At 44.6% G+C, this 14,988-nt stretch overlaps 1 long non-coding RNA gene across 11 annotated transcripts in view; it reads left to right on the top strand.

Annotated features, from left to right (window-relative positions):
* The window catches only part of LOC145543545 (uncharacterized), a 448,599-nt gene that overhangs the window by 83,624 nt on the left and 349,987 nt on the right, over window positions 1-14,988 (top strand). For 3 of the 11 annotated variants that reach the window (XR_014080786.1, XR_014080795.1, XR_014080783.1), the window contains one exon: window positions 2,999-3,265. The exons of the other annotated variants lie outside the window; for them this stretch is intronic. This is a non-coding gene — a long non-coding RNA (uncharacterized LOC145543545). Of the gene's footprint in view, window positions 1-2,998; window positions 3,266-14,988 lie in introns of those variants that run through there. 11 annotated transcript variants of the gene reach the window in all.

Below are 14,988 nucleotides of genomic sequence, written 5' to 3'. Positions count from 1 at the left end.
CTTTCATTCCAATCCCAAAGAAAGGCAATGCCAAAGAATGCTCAAACTACCACATGATTTCACTCATCTCACACGCTAGTAAAGTAATGCTTAAAATTCTCCAAGCCAGACTTCAGCAATATGTGAACCGTGAACTTGCAGATGTTCAAGCTGGTTTTAGAAAAGGCAGAGGAACCAGAGATCAAATTGCCAACATCCACTGGATCGTATAAAAAGCAAGAGAGTTCCAGAAAAACATCTGTTTCTGCTTTATTGACTATGCCAAAGCCTTTGACTGTGTGATCACAATAAACTGTGGGAAATTCTGAAAGAAATGGGAATACCAGACCATCTGACCTGTCTCTTGAGAAACCTGTATGCAGGTCTGGAAGCAACAGTTAGAACTGGACATGGAGCAACAGACTGGTTCCAAATAGGAAAAGGAGTACATCAAGGCTGTATATTGTCACCCTACTTATTTAACTTATATGCAGAGTACATCATGAGAAATGCTGGGCTGGAGGAAGCACAAGCTGGAATCAAGATTGCCGGGAGAAATATCAATAACCTCAGATATGCAGATGATACCACCCTTATGGCAGAAAGTGAAGAAGAATTAAAGAGCCTCTTGATGAACGTAAAAGAGGAGAGTGAAAAAGTTGGCTTAAAGCTCAACATTTAGAAAACTACGATCATGGCATCCGGTCCCATCACTTCATGGCAAATAGATGGGCAAACAGTGGAAACAGTGGCTGACTTTATTTTTCTGGGCTCACAAATCATTGCAGATGGTGATTGTAGCCATGAAATTAAAAGACACTTACTCCTTGGAAGGAAAGTTATGACCAACCTAGATAGCATATTGAAAAGCAGAGACATTTCGGTCCAGTCAAGGCTATGGTTTTTCCAGTGGTCATGTATGGATGTGAGAGTTGGACTATAAAGAAAGTTGAGTGTGGAAGAATTGACGCTTTTGAACTGTGGTGTTGGAGAAGACTCTTGAGAGTCCCTTGGATTGCAAGGAGATCCAACCAGTCCATCCTAAAGGAGATCAGTCCTGGGTGTTCATTGGAAGGACTGATGTGAAGCTGAAACTCCAATGCTTTGGCCACCTCATTCGAAGAGCTGACTCATTGGAAAAGACCCTGATGCTGGGAAAGATTGAGGGCAGGAGAAGAAGGGGACGACAGAGGATGAGATGGTTGGATGGCATCACTGACTCAATGGACATGGGTTTGAGTGGACTCTGGGAGTTGGTGATGGACAGGGAGGCCTGGTGTGCTGCAGTTCATGGGGTCTCAAAGAGTTGGACACAACTGAGCGACTGAACTGAAACTGAACTGTGCTTCATCCAGCCCAGCGTTTCTCATGATGTACTCTACATATAACTTAAATAAGCAGGGTGACAATACACAGCCTTGATGTACTCCTTTTCCTATTTGGAACCAGTCTGTTGTTCCATGTCCAGTTCTAACTGTTGCTTCCTGATCTGCATACAGGTTTCTCAAGAGACAGGTCAGGTGGTCTGGTATTCCCATCTCTTTCAGAATTTTCCACAGTTTATTGTGATCCACACAATCAAAGGCTTTGGCATAGTCAATAAAGCAGAAATAGATGCTTTTCTGGAAATCTCTTGCTTTTTATATGATCTAGCGGATGTTGGCAATTTGATCTCTGGTTCCTCTGCCTTTTCTAAAACCAGCTTGAACACCTGCAAGTTCACGGTTCAGGTATTACTGAAGCCTGGCTTGGAGAATTTTAAGCATTACTTTACTAGCGTGTGAGATGAGTGCAATTGTGCGGTAGTTTGAGCATTCTTTGGCATTGCCTTTCTTTGGGATTGGAACAAAAGCTGACCTTTTCCAGTCCTGTGGCCACTGCTGAGTTTTCCAAATTTGCTGGCATATTGAGTGCAGCATTTTCACAGCATCATCTTTCAGGATTTGAAATAGCTCGACTGGAATTCCATCACCTCCACTAGCTTTGTTGGTAGTAATTCTTCCTAAGGCCCACTTGACTTCACATTCCAGGATATCTGGCTCTAGGTGAGGAATCACACCATTGTGGTCATCTGGGTCGTGAAGATCTTTTTTGTACAGTTCTTCTGTGTATTCTTGCCACCTCTTCTTAATATCTTCTGCTTCTGTTAGATCCCTACTATTTCTGTCCTTTAGCGAGCCCATCTTTGCATGAAATGTTCCCTTGGTATCTCTAATTTTCTCTTTTTGATGTATATCAATTGCCTGGGTTTTTTTTGCGTTTGGTTCATCTCATTTTCTCAAAGTTGATGCAAAGAGGTATTATGATATCCTTTAGGCTTGATCCAGTGTGTTCCTTTAAGACCGAGTTTTTCTCATAATGTCGATGATAACATATCCCACAAGCAAGCCAGAGAGAGAATGAATCCTGTACTCCAATGGAAAACAACTTCCAGTTGATTTCATTCAACCACTTCTTTTACTAAACAGTGCTGGAGAGTTAGATGTTGTTTGGGATTGATGATAAAATCAAACTTGGTGCTGTTTATTTCAAGTCCACTCTTCTTGCCAGGGGTACACTGATTTGAAAATGCTCCTTTACTTTGTTTTAGGTCCTGTAGTAGCATTTCTATCATGTTCCCTGGGAGTGCAGTAGGTCCCCTACATATGAATGAGTTCTGTTTTGTGAGTGTGTTCATAAGTCCAGTTTTTTCCCATGTCCAACACAGTTAGCCTAGGTACCCAGCTAATGAGCTTCTCAGGTGGCACTAGTGGTAAAGAAGCTGCCTGCCAATGCCAGAGACACAAGAGACTCAGGTTTGGTCTCTGGAGAGAGAAGATCCCCTGGGGAGGGCACAGCAACCCGCTCCAGAATTCTTATGTGGAGAATCCCATGGACAGAGGAGCCTGGTGGGCTGCAGTCCAGAGGGTGGCAAAGAGTCGGACATGACTGAAATGACTTAAACACTCACCGATAAAAGACCCTAAAAACTTGACTTTCTAAATTCAACTTGGGTTTTCTTTTCTGTTTTTCCAAATAGCCTATGGAAGTAAACAGAAGCGTTGGTGACCTTGCAGTCACCCTCCAGCCTCCCATTCAGACGTGTGATGAAGAGAGGCAAGGTGGGGATGGGGGAGCCCCCAGCCCCTGTCTGATCACCAGCTCCCAGGGTCTCCTTATGCCCCTGGTTCAAATTGCCTTAATTTTCCACAGGGAAGCTGACAGGCAAATGCCTCTTTTGGAAAGGGGCTTTTCACAGTGGACTTTGCTCAAACTCGGCAAATAATTAACTTTTCATCCTCTCATAAAATCAAGACTGTGGCTGGTTCAAAGCCCAGGACCCCAGGCCTTAATTGAATTAACTCGGTTTTCCACCCCTGTGAAGGATCCTTCCAAACCATAACGTTTGGCGAGGGCTGCCCTTCCTGGCCAGAACATAAGCGTCCATTGAGAGGAAGATCGCAGACTCAGGGCTGTGGCACGCAAATTGGACCTGAGTGGAAAATGGGACGCTCTCCGAAGGGGACAAAACACTTACTGTTTCCTACACTTTAAAGTTCAACCCGAATGCATCTCCCCTCCGCGCCGAGCCCGCCAAGCAAAGACGGCGGCCAGTCCCCGGCTCCGCGGCCCCGGCGCACCTGGCTGTCTCCCCTGCGACTGCGCCTCTGGAACCTTCTTCACCTGGAATGAAAGCTCTTGCCTTGCTTCTCCGCTTGACTGCCTGCCCATTACCTCCTTTTATTGTTTAAAGTTTCTATTTACTTATTTGTATTTTGCTGGGCGCAGGCATTTTGTAGCTGCAGTTACTCTCTTGTTGTGGCTCACGGGCTCAGTTGCCCTGAGGGGTATGAAATCTTCCCCAGTCAGGGATTGAACTCACATCCCCTGACCTGGCAGGCGGATTCTTAGCCACTGGACCATGGTGAGATCCCTGGCGGTTGTCTCTTTGCAGCCCTGAGTGGCCCTCCGCAGCTCCTGCACCTTACTTTTTGGGCTTCATTCATATCTCCTCTACAAATGCACTTGTGTGCCTCGAATTCTGAAATCTACGGATTTCGCCAACTTCAGGTAAAATGTTGTTATTCAAGTAGAAAGTCCAAATGGTTCTTGATGGAAGTCGTTCTTCAAAACAGAATGAGTCGAAATGAGACAGTCTTCTACTCTCTGATTGTACGTCCAACAACTGTCCTTGCTGCTGCTGCTGCTAAGTCGCTTCAGTCGTGTCCAACTCTGTGCGACCCCATAGACGGCAGCCCACCAGGCTCCACCGTCCCTGGGTTCTCCAGGCAAGAACACTGGAGTGGGTTGCCATTTCCTTCTCCAATGCATGAAAGTGAAAAGTGAAAGTGAAGTCGCTCAGTCGTGTCCGACTCTTCGCGACCCCCTGGACTGCAGCCTACCAGGCTCCTCTGTCCATGGGATTTTCTGGGCAAGAGTACTGGAGTGGGTTACCATTGCCTTCTCCACAACTGTCCTTACAAGAGGAGCTAAAATACAATACATAAAACAAAGGGCTTGCCATTAAACGGTAAGTCCCTGAGGGCAGAGAGCTGTCTCCTAGTCTAATTTTTTCTGCACTTGATAAATGAAATGTTAATGTCAGAGAAATGTTAATGTCTCACTGTGACTGTGTATTTTTTCTTTTCCCTTATGTTTCTTCTGATTTTTGCTTTATGTACCTTTGTTTCTTTGTTGTTAAGATATCTAATGGTTTATGATGTCTATCTTCTTTGTGAATTGTACCTTTTATCGTTAAAAATATTCATCTTTGTTTCATTTAAAATAGATAAATTAACTAAACAAAACAAAAAACAAAAGGCTTGCAATTAAACTGTAAGTCCCTTGAGGGCAGAGAGCTGTTTCCATCTTTATTAAGATCTCTGCTGGCCTGTGCACATCGCTGTGTGTAATTCAAACACTCAGTAAATACTTGGCTGATAACAAGCCGAGGATGGGACGTCTCTCATGCCTGAAACCTGGCACAACTTAGATTTAAAAACATGGCTTTAAGTAAGTTTAAATTCTTGAAAGCTGAATTCTAGAGCAGTTGGAAGTGTTTTTCTTTTCTTTCAAAATCTTTCTGGTCTTGTATTGAGAGGCTTTTGCATTTGAGGTAATCTCTTAAAGACCACTAAAATCTACCCAACCACAGAACGTTCAGGCATGCTGAACCTTGGAATTAGTGATCCGCTGAAGGAAATGTAGAATTAAATCCTCGTATTGGAGTTGACACTTGGGCTTCATCTTTGGGACTGTGCAGGGAAACGTCTCTCTGTGTGGGATAAGAAACATCATTTGTGAATCAAGGTCAGCAGAGGAAAACCCCGGGCTTTATTTTATTTGGACTGCATTTCTGGAAGTTTTATTTATGCCAGCTCACTTGGTCTCTCCCTGTGAACCCCATTTTGAAAGACAGTGCTTGGATGGATGAAGGCTCTGAGGAGAGTCTACGGTTTGCACACATATGACCGGGAGGCTGTGCTTGTGGATTTTTAAGAGAGTAATGAAGTTCATGGGCTTCCCTGGTGGCTCAGTGGTAACGAACCCACCTGCCAAAGCAGGAGACTCAGGTTCCATCCCTGGGTCAGGAAGATCCCCTGGAGAAGGACATGGCAACCCACTCCAGTATTCTTATCTGGGAAATCCCCTGGACAGAGGAGCCTGGCGGGCCACAGTCCACGGGGTCACAGAGAGTTATACGTGACTGAGTGACTAACGATGCCGTACTCCCTGTGGAGTACCTTCCTGGAGGGGGACGGGATGGGAAACATGCTCGGATTCACCCTGGCTTTCATGTTTTCAGGTCCCTTTTCCAGGCTCTGTCCTGGAACCTCGAGCTAACGCTTCCCTTTGCTTCTGTGTAAGTCCCTCCCTGTTACTCCAAGTCAAACATCTTCAACTCTCAGCTCTGGTTCTTAAAAACTGCATTTTGCCAGGCTTCATTCCTGAATGCCCCCCCATCCCATTTTTTTTTTCAACAATTTGGTCTATCAGTTTTTAGGAAAAGTACAGAAAACTATTAACAGTAAGAGCATGTTGAAGGTGGCAACATCTATAGAGGGAGAAAAAGCCCTTTCTAAGAGATGGTGTCTCTGCATAAATATTAGACAGCTGGCTGTGGGTGGCTGACAAGCCAAGTCAGGAACTGTCTGTGGTTTTTAATTAAGGGAAAAAAAAAATGGAGTTGAGAATAGCTAGTTCTTCAGGATTCCATTCTTTCTGCTTCTACTTCAAACAAGGAAGTGGTGAAAAATACGTCCACTTGTGATTGGCCATATCCGAAAGCAAAGAGGAAAGTCAATTTTCTTCAATTTATCATGAGCCCGGCTGCCATCTGTGCATAAGTAAGAGGACGTGAGACTGTGATGTATGGAGCAGGTGAGGATGCAGAGAGTATCGAAGGTGCCCATAGGGGACGATGGGGAGCTGGACGGGAATGCTGACGGTGCTGCTGCTGCTGAGGGTGATGATGACGTAGATGACAAGGATGACACTAACAACTGTCCTCCACTGAGTCCTTTTTAGCTGCCAAGCTCCTTCACGTGCTTTAACTCATTAAATCCAGACAGCAACCAGACCCAGTAGGTTCCAGGCTTCACCCAGTTTTACAAATGAAGAGTTATTTTGTCTAAATTACAGAGTCTGCATCCACACTTGAAGTCTAGCTGACTCGAGAGCTTACATTCTTAGCCAGGGTGAGGTTGAGGGAGCCCACTGCATTTCTTTTTCTCGCTTTTCACTTCAAGTCCTCTCCTTTATTTTCACAGACATGCCCATCTGAACCTGATTCTTTTCTTCAGGAATAATTTTGTTTAGAGCTGGGTCTTCCCTAGTGGTCCAGTGGTTAAGGCTCTGCACTTCCAATGCAGGGGGTGCAGGTTCGATCCCTGGTCAGGGAACTAAGATCCCACATGTCATGCATCCAATCAATCAATCAATCAATTTCATGTAAATTAGAAAGTGTGTGGAGTGTATAGTGGCTCTGGCAGTTCCTCCCACAAACAAGAGTACGAAGGCAGCTGCGTGCACCCAGCCTGGCCCGAAGCAGAGACGGGCTCGGTGATGTGTCCCTTCCTGCTTCACGGTATGTGAACGTCTCCTTCCACCTCTCACCCTCTGCACCCCGGATCCTGCCAGAGAAAGCCTTCCCTCCATTCTGGTCAGCTTCTACCTGTCAGTCTGAGATGAGCATCTTTAAAGCTGAGGGATAGTCCTCGTCTTTTCAGTAAAAAAAATGAGCCCCTTGGGGACAAACATCCAGGCTCTTTTAGCTTTGTATCAGTGCGCTGCTGCATTCAGAGTGGCTGGGTTTGCAGTCGCAGAGCTCAAATATTCTCAGTTTATGTGCAGATCCATAAACTGGGAGTAATAATAACTTGATTTCCTTAGTGGCTCAGTGGTAGAGTCCGCCTGCCACTGCAGGAGACACAGGTTTGAGCCCTGGGTCTAGAAGATCTCTTGGAGAAGGAAATGGCAACTTACTCCATTATTCTTGCCTGGGAAATCCTATGGACAGAGGAGCCAGTTGGGCTACAGTCCATGGGGTTGCAAAAGCTTAGACACAACTTAGCGACTAAACAACAAAATAATAACTACTTCAAAGGGTTCTGGGCTTCCCTTGTGACTCAGCTGGTAAAGAATCCATCTGCAACGCGGGAGACCTGCGTTCTATCCCTGGGTTGGGTAGATCCCTTGGAGAAGGGAAAGGCTACTCACTCCAGGATTCTGGCCTGGAGAATTCCATGGACTATGGTCGCAAAGAGTTGGACACAACGCAGCGACTTTCACTTTCACTTTCAAAGGGTTCTTAGGAGAACCACTTGAGGTTTTTTTAATTTGAAGCGTCTTCATAAATATTCCTGGCATATCAGAGGCACTCAACAAATGGTGTGCTCTGTTTCCTTCATAATGGTAGCTGTTAATTAGTAATATTTTCTTCCAAGGTTGAGGGTCCCATGTGAGGCTGTAGGATGACATGAAATTTCTCTTAGCTGACCAACTGGGAGCATCCCTCTGACCAGAAACTGGAATGATCAGCTAGACGCAACTCTGCATAAGCTGTGTGACTGCTGTGTAGGCAACCCTGGGTTTTACATGACACATGCAATTTTTTTTTTTTTTTAGACCAGTCCCTTCCCTAGGCACTGATTCCAAGTCAATAAAATAACGGCAGGTCTGTCGTTTAACCCCCTGTTAATCCTTGGTATGTACCCAATTTTAACTTTTCCCAGGACTTTTCTGAGATTGATTATTTTCAGCAGATGGATGGTGTGTCTGTGGCAACGTATGGCTCATTGTACCCAGAGCTCATGTTTCATTAGATAAATATACTGCATGGTGTAACCCAGTTTCTGCTGGTTACCCCATTCCTGGAAGGAGCTTTGAGGGTAGAATTCAATCAAGAATAGAGAAGGAGAGCCACAGACAGTGGATTTAGCATTGTGAAGGAATACCCAGCTGGGAGATGTCTTTGTTTATTCATTCAGACAGTAGGTGTGTGGGGAGTCAGGCCGCCCACTTAGTTACACGGCTCCTCTATCACTGAATCTACAAGGAGATCATCTTCGGGCGGAAATAAGGCATGGTGTTTCCTTTTTAAACAGCCAAGGATAGGTTGTCAGAAAAGGGTGAAAAAAGAGCTGCAAATATTTTTGTATCTTGAAAATCTTCACGTTTTTTTTCAAGAGTTATAGTTATGAAGTCTTTTCAGGTAGAATGAGGTTTTCATAAAGGGAAGGCGTGATGTGACTTCCCTGGTGGTCTAGTGGCGCGGACTCTGCACTCGCAATGCGGGGGCCGGGGCTCAGTCTCTGCTCCTGGAACTAGACCCGGCATGCTGCAACTAAAGATTCCACATACAGCAACGCATTTCACAGCTCCTGTGTGCCACAGCTAAGACCTGGTGCAGACAAATAAGTGAGTCAATTAATTTTTTTAAAAAAGCTGTGGTGCAGGGAAATCACTCCTGAAGTTGACTTGGCTCACACAGGGTCCCAAGAATTATGCCACGATAACACTTTGCCAGATTCACTTGTCTCATATTCTACATTATCATTGTGGAGAGAGAAAGAATTAATAGTGTAGACAAGCAAATATATGTGTGTGCACCAAAGCTGTAGGTAGCTGTAATTAGGATGTATCTGTAGGTGTGTCAGTAAAGTAAGATGAAGCCGTGGGTCCATTGGCAACAAGCAAATGATACCAAACTTAATGTTCTTGAAACATAAAAATCTTAAACAAATCCATGAATAAAACCACAAATAATGGAAATAATACATTCCCTAGTGTATGATGTTTTGACTTATGATTTTTTGACATTACAATTTTGTGGAAGCAATACGAGTTTACAAGAAACTGGACTTTGATTTTTGAGTTTTGCTCTTTTCCTGGGTGATGGGTATGTGGGATGACCATCTCTTGTGAGGCTGGGCAGCTTATGGTCAGTCGGGTGATCCAGAGGGTAAACGGCCCAATCACTCTGCATCAGACAGACATTCTGTTTTTCAGTTTCAGAACACTATTCAGTCAATTATATGACATATTCAACACTTGATTGTAAACTAAGCTGTGTGTTAGATCACTTTGCCCAACTGTTGGCTAATGTAAGCATTCCAAGCACATTTAAGATAGGCTACACTAAAGGAAGTTAACCCTGAGTATTCACTGGAAGGACTGATGCTGAAACTCAAGCTCCAGTAATTTGGCCACCTGATGTGAAGAGCCAACTCATTGGAAAAGACCTTGATGCTGGGAAAGGTTGAAGGCAGGAGGAGAAGGGGATGACAGAGGATGAGATGGTTGGATGGCATCATTGATTCAATGGACATGAGTTTGAGTGAGCTCCGGGAGATGGTGAAGGGCAGAGAAGCCTGGCGTGCTGTAATCCATGGGGTTGCCATGTGTTGGACACAACTAAGAGATTGAACAACAACAAAAAAGCTAGGGGCTTTCCAGGTGGCTCAGTGGTAGAGAAACCACCTGCCAATGCAGGAGATGCAGGTTCAATCCCAGGGCGAGGAAGATCCTCTGGAGGAGGAAATGGCAACCCACTCTAATACTCTTGCCTGGGAAATCTTATGGAGGAGCCTGGCAGGCTACAGTCCATGGGGTAGAAAAGAGTCAGACAGGACATAGTGACTGAACAGCAACAATTATAGATTAATACATAAAGTATTAGTCATCTATATTAATTATAGATTAACAATTAATACTTGTGTAATTGATTAGATAAGTATTAGTTATCTATATTAATCACAGATTAATTCATTAGTTATAAATTAATTTGAGTGATTAAATTATAAATGGCAGATTAAATTAATTATAGGTTAGTTTATTTGCAATATTGCCTTCCATCTTCAAAGCATTTATGTCGCTTAGTTGTGCCTGGCTTGGTCCTGAACCCTGTCACCTCGTCTAGAACAAGGAACACCTTAGAGGCAGAGGACTGTGGAGTGACTGATACATCATTGTTAATTAACTCATAAGTGAAGGAGACATCCAAGTAATTAAAGAGTAATTCTAAAAGAAGAGTGGATCTCAGTGGTGTCACAGTAGAGCGTGGCCTGTCCATCAGATTCAGGTGGATGATGGTCCTGTTCCTGGCAGGCATCGTGCTGTCTGACTCCTCTGCGTCTGGCCACTGGAGGTCCCCTTGGGTGGCATCATTTCCTTTAACCCCTTCCCACCTGCAGCGAACTTTATTTATTTCCTGTTCAACTCTCAGGCCTCCGATTAGGGTTACTCCCTCCAGGAGGCATTTACAGATTCCCCTTCTAAAACAGAAATTGAGGCTTCCTGGAAGCTCAGCTGGTAAAGAATCTGCCTGCGATGCAGGAGACCCCGGTTTGATTCCTGGGTCGGGAAGATGTGCTGGAGAAGGGATAAGCTACCCACTCCAGTTTTCTTGGGTTTCCTCTGAAATTAAATTTGGCATCCACCCCATAGCATCAGTATTTCCCTTTTGATTTACCAAACGACCCCTGCCCTCATCCCCAACACACACACTGTTTCTAAAAGAACCGAGTGTGATGGCTTTGAAGGCCAGCTGCCTGGGCGCACTGCTCCACTGTGTGCTACCAAGTGACTTTGGAGGAAGGTTCTTAGACTTCTCATACGTAAGAATTTAACCGGGGCAGTGAAAGCACCTTCTACATAGGGTCGTGATGAGGATCAAACATATTAACATACATAACATTCAGAACAAAAATCTGGCACAACACACTCCAGGAGTGTTTGCTATCATTATTGCTTGTTATTCTCATATAAGCTCTTCTTGTATAGACTTCTTGGAGCAAGTTGCCAGGTATATTCTGCTTTCTTGTTCATTGCTTCACCCCCCATGCCTAGAGCACAGCCAGGCGCATGGTAGTCACTGAGTACCATGCCATCCCGTGCATACTCAGTCGGGTCCGAATCTGTGCGACCCCATGGACTGCAGCCCACCAGGCTCCTCTGTCCATGGGATTTCTGAAGCAGGCATACTGGAGAGGGCTGCTATTTCCCACTCCAGGGAATCTTCTCGACCCAGGGATAGAACCCGAATCTCTTGGATGTCCTGTGTTGGCAGGTGGGTTCTTTACCACTAGCGCCACCTGGGAAGCCCAAGTACTCAATTCGCTAAACGAATGCTTTGGCTCAGCTCCTCTTTTAGGCAGAGTTTCATTTCTTTATCAGATGATTTCTTGGACTTGCCCAGTAAAATGCTGTTTTGTATTCTTGGTAGCTTGTTAATTCTTTACATTGAAGGTGGGTTAGAGGTCCCTCCTTTCTTTCTTTGCGTCTTTTTCTTCTTTCCTTCCTTCTTTCTTTGTCTTTGTCTTTCATTCTTTCCTCCCTTCCTTCTCTTTCTTTGTACACTTATGGATTGAAACAAAGTAAATCTGCCTAATGGACTGTTTAAGACATAGTGAGATCCCTATCAATAGAGGAACATTTAAGTACCTGATAAGGAGTTAGGTTGGATGGTATTTCCAATTCTGCAATTTGTGATTCTATATCCTATGTTCTGAGAGCACTCAATAGGGGCAGTTAAGTGAAATAGTAGTCTTAACTGGTTTTCTACCTATAGCTTACATTAGGCTAAATGCATTTTGCATATGTTTAAGATGACTCTTATAATGGCAAATATAAACTTACAATTTTCCTTACTCTAATGGGAGATTCTATGACGTCAGGTCCTGGAAATGCATTTAAACCCACCCAGCAGTTGTTTGGTGCCATTTCACATAGGCTACCAGTCATTCAATGTGGTCAGTTTTAAATAATACAAATATATTGGATAAAGTGACACACTGCAGTTTAAGCAAGGCACATAATCCTTTAAACCCTTGGATTTGGAAAGGAGGGAATACATTTGTTTTTCCTCTGCTACGCGCAGATATAAAAATAAAGACTGGGAAGGATTCTGGGTGTGAAATCAGGAAGGCTGAGCTCTCACGTAAGTTCTTCTGTTGATAAGATGGAGAGAGCTCTTCTTTTTTTTTTTCCTTTTTCTGTATATGAACATTCAAACTACAAAGTAGCCTTTGCCAATTATGGAGCTTTCAGAGACCCCTCGAGCTGGGCTCCTTTTGTGTAATGTCATTTGCAGCTGAATTATGATGCATTGAGGGCTGCTGAAATAGTCTCTGGCCTAGTACAGAGACCCAGGGCTGCGAGGAGCACTCTCACTTGGTCTGGCCGTGCAGATGAGTCCAGAGCCTGGATGAAAACAGGATGTGGGCTCCCGAGAATTGTCCTAAAGACTGAAAGCATTTGCCTGGGCACTGGGGCTCCTGGATGAGGTTCTGCCCCTGTCACCCAGCGTCCCTTCCCCATAACATAGACAGAGAGAACTCTTACCCCCTGATGGCAGACATTCACTGGCAGTTATCTCATGACTTCTGGTTAGGTAGCCTCTTTCTGCTCACTGGCTGTGGATTCTGTTTCCTCCAAAGAATCCTGCATCCCATCTGCCTAGAGAAAGAAAAAAAAAAAATCTTGCAAAACAAGAAAAAAGTTAAAAAATCTAATGAAGCTAGAGACCTCAACTCCCCTGCTCACTCACATTGTGCAATGTGGAGTCTAGTGGAAAATGAGATTTTTTTTTTTTTTTTCCTTTAAATGTGTTCATTTTTGGCCATACTGGGTCTTCGTTGCTGTGCACAGACTTTCTCTCTAGCTGCGGTGCTCGGGCCACTCCTTGTGGTGGCTTCTCTTGTTGAAGAACGTGGACTCTAGGGCAGTCGGGCTTCAGTAGGAGCAGGGCCAGGGGCTCCATTGCTGCAGCTCCCAAGCTCCAGAGCACAGGCTCCATAGTTGTGGTACATGGGCCTAGTCGTTCCGAGGCTTGCAGGATCTTCCTGGACCAGGGATCAAACCAGTGTCCCCTGTGTTGCAAGGCCGACTCTTAACCACTGGACCACCGGTTTCAGACCTTCCCTGAAACTTTCACCCCCTGGTCGTATATAAATTAGAGCCCCCGATCTGCATCTTGGGGTATCTAGTGCTTTCCTTTTATAGTATTGATACTTGACACAGCTTGAGTGGTTACTTGCTCACTGGCTCTCTTCCAGATGTAAAATCCATAGGAAAACGAGTGCATCGCTTTTCTTCACCAGCTTTTCTTCCTGCGGCATCCAACACAATGTTTGAAATCGTAGGTGTCCAGGAAATAACTGCTTCAGGCTTTTATTCTGCGTTTTGTTTGTTTGTTTGTCTGGTTGTTTTGGGCCGTGCTGCTTGGCTTGCATTGTCTTAGTTCCCCCAACCAGGGATTGAACCAGGGCCTTGGCAGTGAGAGTGTTGAGTCCTTCTGATTGTGTTTTTGTTCAGCATGTAGCAGTATTGGGTTAGCGGAGGATGGTGTGGGCCTCTGATCCTGAGAAGGCTTGGATCCAGACAAGGCTTCATGCTTCTCTCACTGACTTGTGCTGTCAGGCATGTGCCAGTTCTTTGGGAATTTCTGTTTTGCAATTTTTCTGCTAAGGTGAATATAGGTGCAGAAAAGCTGTTAACTAATTATATGGTCGAACATAGAATTTAACTAATTGTATACTTTTGAACTGTGGTTTCGGAAAAGATGCCTGAGAATCCCTTGGACACCAAGGAGATCCAACCAGTCAATCCTAAAGGAAATCAGTCCTGAATATTCATTGGAAGGACTGAGCTGAAGCTGAATCTCCAATACTTTGGCCACCTGATGTGAAGAGCCGACTTGTTGGAAAAGACCTTGATGCTGGGAAAGATTGAAGGCAGGGAGAGAGGGGAATGACAGAGGATGAGATGGTTGGATGGCATCACCGACTCAATGGACATGAGTTTGAGCAAGCTCCGGGAGATGGTGAAAGACAGGGAAGCCCGATGTGCTGCAGTCCATGGGGTCACAAATAGTTGGACACAACTGAGGGACTGAACAACAACAACAACCGATTGCTTGGTCAAATGCCTTGAGGGAAAAAAATATACCACACCTAACATTTATATTGTTTGGGGGAGCAGTACATTTCAGTGTGTGATTATCATATCAGTTCTTCAGGATTTCCTGAGAAAATGAAAAGAATAGGAGGTTTATATTGAACCAAGTAGAAGAGAGAGTAAGTGAGTTCTTCTATCTCGCTTAAGTTCTGCTCATGCTAAATGACTCATTTGCTAAGGTCCATGTAGTCAAAGCTATGGTTTTTCCAGTAGTCATGTATGGATGTGAGAGCTGGACTATAAAGAAAGCTGAGCACCAAAGAATTGATGCTTTTGAACTGTGGTGTTGGAGAAGACTCTTGAGAGCCCCTTGGACTGCAAGGAGATCCAACCAGTCCATCCTAAATGAAGTCAGTCCTGACTGTTCATTGGAAGGACTGATGCTGAAGCTGAAACTCCAATCCTTTGGCCACCTCATGCGAAGAGTCGACTCATTGGAAGAGACCCTAATGCTGGGAAGGATTGGGGGCAGGAGGAGAAGGGGACGACCGAGGATGAGATGGTTGGATGACATCACTGACTCAATGGACATGAGTTTGAACAAGCTCTGAGAGTTGGTGATGGACATGGAGG

Source organism: Giraffa tippelskirchi, chromosome 3 (assembly GCF_054371585.1).
Source record: "Giraffa tippelskirchi isolate mGirTip1 chromosome 3, T2T-mGirTip1v1.2.pri, whole genome shotgun sequence".
Classification (NCBI taxonomy): Eukaryota; Metazoa; Chordata; class Mammalia; order Artiodactyla; family Giraffidae; genus Giraffa; species Giraffa tippelskirchi.
Note: the sequence above shows the minus strand (reverse complement) of the source record. Positions and strands in the feature narration are given on the sequence as shown.